We start from the raw sequence: 5947 nt of genomic DNA, 5'->3' as shown, positions 1-5947 counted from the left end.
TCTTACCATGGCTATATTGTAAATGCATTTCCTGCAAATAAAACACATTCATGGGTCAATGGCATGATGGAAATGCATTAAAATGTGATCATAAAGAAATAAAATAATACAAATATAATGATTTGAATAAACATTTTGCATAAACATGACCTTGATATTCAATTTCTGTATTTAGGTTCTTTTTTATTTTTTGGCATATAATTGTGTCTTAGCAGTGTGTGGACACAAACACACTATGACTTTTTTCTTTAAAAGTCAGCACGATTACAAATGTGATATTGATTTTATACAATAGTTCAATTAACAGTAAGTTCATATTAAGACACCATTTTAGACACCATATTTCCTGTCACAACATGACAGTGTTTAATTCCTAAATGAATTAACCGTAAGTGCTTTGGTTTAATCGCAATGACTCACTTAACAGTGACTTGCTGCCACCTACTGGTGGTTTTATTTTCACATGTAAAGTATTTTCTTTTTTTTAAATCATTTAAAATATCAGTATTTGGCATTATCAAAATATTATTTATGTATTTGTAGCTGCAGGTTAAACATTCCATGCCCCTCTGAGCTGCATTAAACAGTGTGTAAATACATCTAAATGCCACTTCAGATGCAGCTTCTGCCTCTCCTCTGCAATGTTTGTTGATACTGATTTCATTTGCTTGGTAACAGCCTAAATGAAAGAATTAGACTCAAAAGATGATGTACACTTTTAGAAAAAAAAATGGCTTTATAAAGGTAAAAATGCCCATGAAAGGTAAACATTTTTGGAAAAAGATTAAGGGGATAGTTCACAGAAAAATGAAACTTTGATGTTTATCTGCTTACCCCCAGGGCATCCAAGATGTAGGTGACTTTTTTTCCCCTCAGTATAACACATACAAAGATTTTTAACTCAAACCGTGGCAGTCTGTCAGTCATATAATGGCAGCCAATGGGACCCACGTCTCTAACGCCGGTTTCACACTGCACGTGTAAGCAGGACGTAAGCAGCGCGTGCACAGCGCGTAAGCAGAGCAGAAGCAGCGCGCATCCGTTGGGCTTTCACACTGGCAGCGTTTGTCGCGCGCAGTTGAACCGCAGCTTGTGTACTGCAAATATAGACGAGTATCGTTCATTCGGTCCCACATTTCAGGTGTTCTCCGACAACTGTCTGTTATGTGCATTGAATTGTGATATGGTTGTATGTTGTAGATTAAGTAGAAAATGAGAAACGCTCAAATATTGAATATATTTTTAGACAAAGATCTTAAAGGTCTGAATGATTACCAGTTTAGTTTAAGATAATTAAAGGCAACAGTTTTTCAATAACGAAAAGAATATGTAAAAGTATGATATTTGGGGTACTAATCGCCCCGACTGTTGGGGCTAAAGGCACAATAATTTACAAGATAAGTAGATGACTGACTTTTACATTTGTTGACTCATATGGTAGGCTATATATCATATTTTTTTATGGTGGTTGTCCAACTTTGAGATAATGAAACCATCATATTTAAAAACATAAGACATATCATATAAAAATATAATGCGGTGTGAATGCTCTAATCTGTTAACATGGGCGCCAAAAAAAATATGCGCTGCTTACGCCCTGCTTACGCGTGCAGTGTGAAACCGACGTAAGAGTAAAAAAAAAAAAAAAAAATACACAGACAAAACCAAATTAAACCCTGCAGCTTGTGATGGTACATTGAGGTCTTAACACATGAAACAAACGGTCTGTGCAGGAAACTGAACAGTATTTCTATAATTTTTCCAACTGTCCTGAGCGCATTCACAACAGCCAGCATGTGATGCATCAACGTGCTCTGGCATAGTAGACGCATGCACGGAAGCGATCTGTCACGTGTGTACAGTACAACACTCATTGTTTACACAGAGAGATTGTGGGTACAACGACTACTCAAAATGGTAATTGCTTGTGCTTATCCTGATTTTTGCAACCAATTAATAACTAAAAGATTACATTTGCTTGCGCAAACTTTTCATCAACTCCCAAATTTTGAGCCTGATCAACTGAAGTTATGGTTGCTTGCTCTTCATGTTGTGAACACGCTCAGGACAGTTGGACATTGTGGTGGATCAGAGGTAAAAAATTATATAAATACTGTTCAGTTTCTTGCACAGACTGATTGTTTGCAGATAGACATAAAATTTTTATTTTAGGGTGAACTATCCCTTTAATTTCTATCACTGCTGTAAACTGACCAAAGAGAACATGAAGAAAATTAAAATCAAATGCAGGTGTCAGCTGTCCATGGTAGTCCTTAGGATACAGCACAATAACACACTCAGCAAAACATTGTCTAATTATCACAATCGATAAAATTCCAGAAAATATCGAGATATCATTTTTTTTGTCAATATCGCACACCCCTAGTCTCAAAAATCAAGCCGTTTTGATTTTCTGAGCAGTATGATGTCATACTGCTCAGGCCCCGCCCACAATCACTGACCCGTATTAGCATATTTCCGCCCTCAGCCAGTTGTACGCTGTCCGCCATTTTCTCCACACAGCAAATTTCTGGAGTTCGAAAATCAGGAGTTAGGCAAAAAAGTGCGAAAGTGTTAAATTTTTGGAGTTTATTTTTTAACTCTCACTACATTTTGTGTTACGGGATACTCCCTGGCTGTGTTGTATTTCGGAGTTCATTCATTGGTGTTCAGGAGCACGTTTTAACGTTACATCAGGAGCGCGCCATGACACGAGCCTGGTTGTGCCACACGAGGACTGATGAAGTTGTCTACTTCGTCTTGAGGTAGGTAAAAAACTAATTCCAAAATGTTCTTTATCTTCTGACAGACCGCTGATTACATAGCTGTTACGTTATATACTGTGTACTGACGCCAATAACCGCGGCGAACTTTGTGTTGAATGAATCTCCGATGCAAAACATGGCTGTTTTGAGCGGACTTTTTTTCCCGATGTGAACAAGCTAATATTAGCTAACGTCTTTCTGTTCACCTTATTTTTGTAAACGAGTGTTTTGCTGTCAAATTTAAGTAGTGACTCGCTCAAGAAACATTCTGTTAAGCTTCCATAAAGTAATGCCTACGAGACGAGGTAATATCTAGCAATGTCAGTAAACTGAAGTGTCTAACGTTACCCTGGCTTAAAACATCATAGTTTATCCATGAACGTGTAACGTTAAAGTTATGCCTGTAATGTTTTGAGTCATAACGGCTAACGTTACAAATGTTTTAGTAGTGACTCGTGTCTTAATGAGAGTTCGTGGCTTTCATATTAAACATTTTGCATTTTCAATCACACTAACATTAGAGGTTATTTTAAATTACATGTTTTCTCTTCTTTGTCAGGATGTTGACAAGTGCAGGATGGAGGGAAGTAGTAGTAAAACTGGACGAAATTTGTTTCTCAGATTTTCTCAATTCAGGTGAGTTATATGTTTAGTAATCAGTTAATAAAGAGTAAGTGACTGTAATTTTATGATTTGTTTTGTTAATAACATGTTGTTGATGTTATTGTGTAGTCCAACAGAAGTTTTTGATACCAGAAAACGACACTGAAAATCACAGATGACTAGGGCTCAGCTGATGTACTACACGTTTTCTTGCTTCTTGGATGTCAAAGGACTGGTAAGGGTTAAATAATATTTCAAAATTTTATTGGAAAATATATATATATATATATTGTTACATTTGTCTGAACAATTATCGTTTTTTTTTTTTTTTAGATTTACAAGAGTTATCACGGATGCTTGAAATAGTGGTTGCTACAAGGATCCTGGAAAAATTGAACACTTGGAAAGTAATTAAGGCCATGAAGATCAATTTTGAAGAGGCAACATATCATCTGGTGAAAAGGTTTGTTTAGACAACACTATTATGTTCCAAATATTTAGCTTGAATTAATTCACTCATCCAGTCATCCAAGATGTTCATGTCTTTCTTTCATCAGTCATAAAGAAATAGTGTTTTATGAGGAAAGCATTGCAGGATTTTTCTCAACATAGTGGATTTCTGTGGTGCTTAACGGGTTGAATACATTTATATTACAGTTTTTAACCTCAAATGCTGGTCTTGTCTACCTCTGCGATGCACATGCATACTCTGTGCACTCTGGTTCAATACATTTAGAGTATATCGAAAAACTCTTCTCATTTTATCATTGATGTTCAACCTTTTTTTTCTTTCTTTTTTTGTTGCAAAGGGCATTTGATCATCTTTGCACGTTCACTTTGTAAACACTGGGTCGGTACTTCTACAGCGATGTAGGACAATTTGGAAGTTAGATATGGATGAAACTGAGATGGTAGTTTTTTGACGTACCCTAACTGTCTTGAACCAGAGTGCACAAAGTACGTATGCTCAATGCACAGCTAGACAAGATGAGCATTTGTGGTTAAGACGTGCACAAATATTAATTTATTAATGAAAGTAACACATTGTTTTGCTAGATAAGACCCTTCTTCCCCGGCTGGGATGGTTTAGAGCCATTTGAAGTTGCATTGAAACTGCAATTCTGAAATTCAAACTCGCAAGCACCATTTAAGTTATATGGAGAGAAATGCTGTGAAATGAATGTTTTTCTTAAAAAAACAATTTCTTTGTGACTGAAGAAAGAAAAGAAATACATGAACCTCTTGGATGACAAGCGGGTGAGTAAATTATCTGTATTTTTTGTTCTGGAAGTGGACTCTTCCTTTAATGCCTATTGTTTATAAAGGGATGTTTATCTTGTGTTTCAGTCATGCCAAAGTCTTGATGACCATCACCTGGCCACTAAAGAAAAACCCTCAGCCATATCTTCTTGCCTCAGGGACATCAAAAGCACAGGTTTCCACCTTTTACATTGTCTTGGACAGAGAAGTTTCGCCTTGTCAGTCATGTACATCCTTGGGTATTGTTGAAGAGCTGTTCAAGTAAAGTAAAGTATCATGATGCTCTGTCCAGCCTGTACATATATATTTTTTTTTTTACAGACAAATGTATATAATATTGATATAGGTACAACTGAAGTCAAAGAACTGAGAGCAAGGCAGTTGAACAAGCAATAATTTTCTTATTTAAGCAAAATGTTAAGTTCTGTCCTCATGGAATGTATCCTGGTATCACTGTGGATTTTTTCTTGTTACTTCATCTGATTTATATCTACCTCATTTTATAATCATTCAGGCTTGATTTTATATAATGCAATGATGTGTTGTTGACTATGCTGTATACAATTTTACTAAACATTTCCTGTTGGCACTGCAGACATATTAAATGTAAATGTTTTGCTGTTAGATTTTACAGTATTTTATGACAGCAGTTAATTTCAAAGTGTTTACATGCATGGAATTTCTAAATCCAATCTATGTATTTCCTCAAATAAAAGCAGAAAGTTGAGAGTATGGCTTTCAGTGTAGTCATTTCCACATAAAACATATTGTGTTTTTAACACTGGTTAAAGAGTTTAAATTATAATTAACTAAATTTTAGAGTTAAAATTACTCTCCAAATTATTAATATTTTAACTCCAGAAAGTGTTAAAATTTAACTCTGAGAGAGTGTTAAAAATTCAACTCCAAGAGCGGAGTTATTTTAACTCTGCGCTGGAGTCTATTTGATGGTCACGCATGTACACTCAGATTGAGTTGATTTTAACTACCAGGGAGTTTATTCCAAAGACCAGAATTTGCTGTGCACGCTCGACCAGCTCTAGTGACAATGCAGGTGTTTTGTAATTGAATATAAAAGTGAACAAGACTGTCCTGACATCAGAGCCACTGAGGATGCAGTGGATTAGTTTTGTTTTTTAACGGTAACATGCCACCGAATACACAAAAAAAATGTAAGAGATGGGCGGGGTGAGCAGTAGCTCATTACCATTTAAAGAGCCATGCACCGAACCAGATCACTGTAAACCGAGCTATTTCTGACAAGGTAAAAAGGTGTTGTATTACATGACATGAGAAATTTTAACCTTAAGAAATTTAAT

At 35.8% G+C, this 5947-nt stretch overlaps 1 long non-coding RNA gene across 1 annotated transcript; it reads left to right on the top strand.

Annotated features, from left to right (window-relative positions):
* The first annotated feature begins 3500 nt into the window (after positions 1–3500).
* Positions 3501–5197, top strand: LOC141343669 (uncharacterized). Its single transcript, XR_012356791.1, has 3 exons — positions 3501–3603; positions 3702–3831; positions 4716–5197. It is a non-coding gene; the product is annotated as an uncharacterized lncRNA (long non-coding RNA).
* Positions 5198–5947: the final 750 nt, after the last annotated feature.

The sequence above is a fragment of the Garra rufa genome, chromosome 10 (assembly GCF_049309525.1).
Source record: "Garra rufa chromosome 10, GarRuf1.0, whole genome shotgun sequence".
Taxonomy (NCBI): Eukaryota; Metazoa; Chordata; class Actinopteri; order Cypriniformes; family Cyprinidae; genus Garra; species Garra rufa.
The sequence above is the reverse complement of the archived record's forward strand: the minus strand, read 5'-3'. Positions and strand labels throughout refer to the sequence as shown.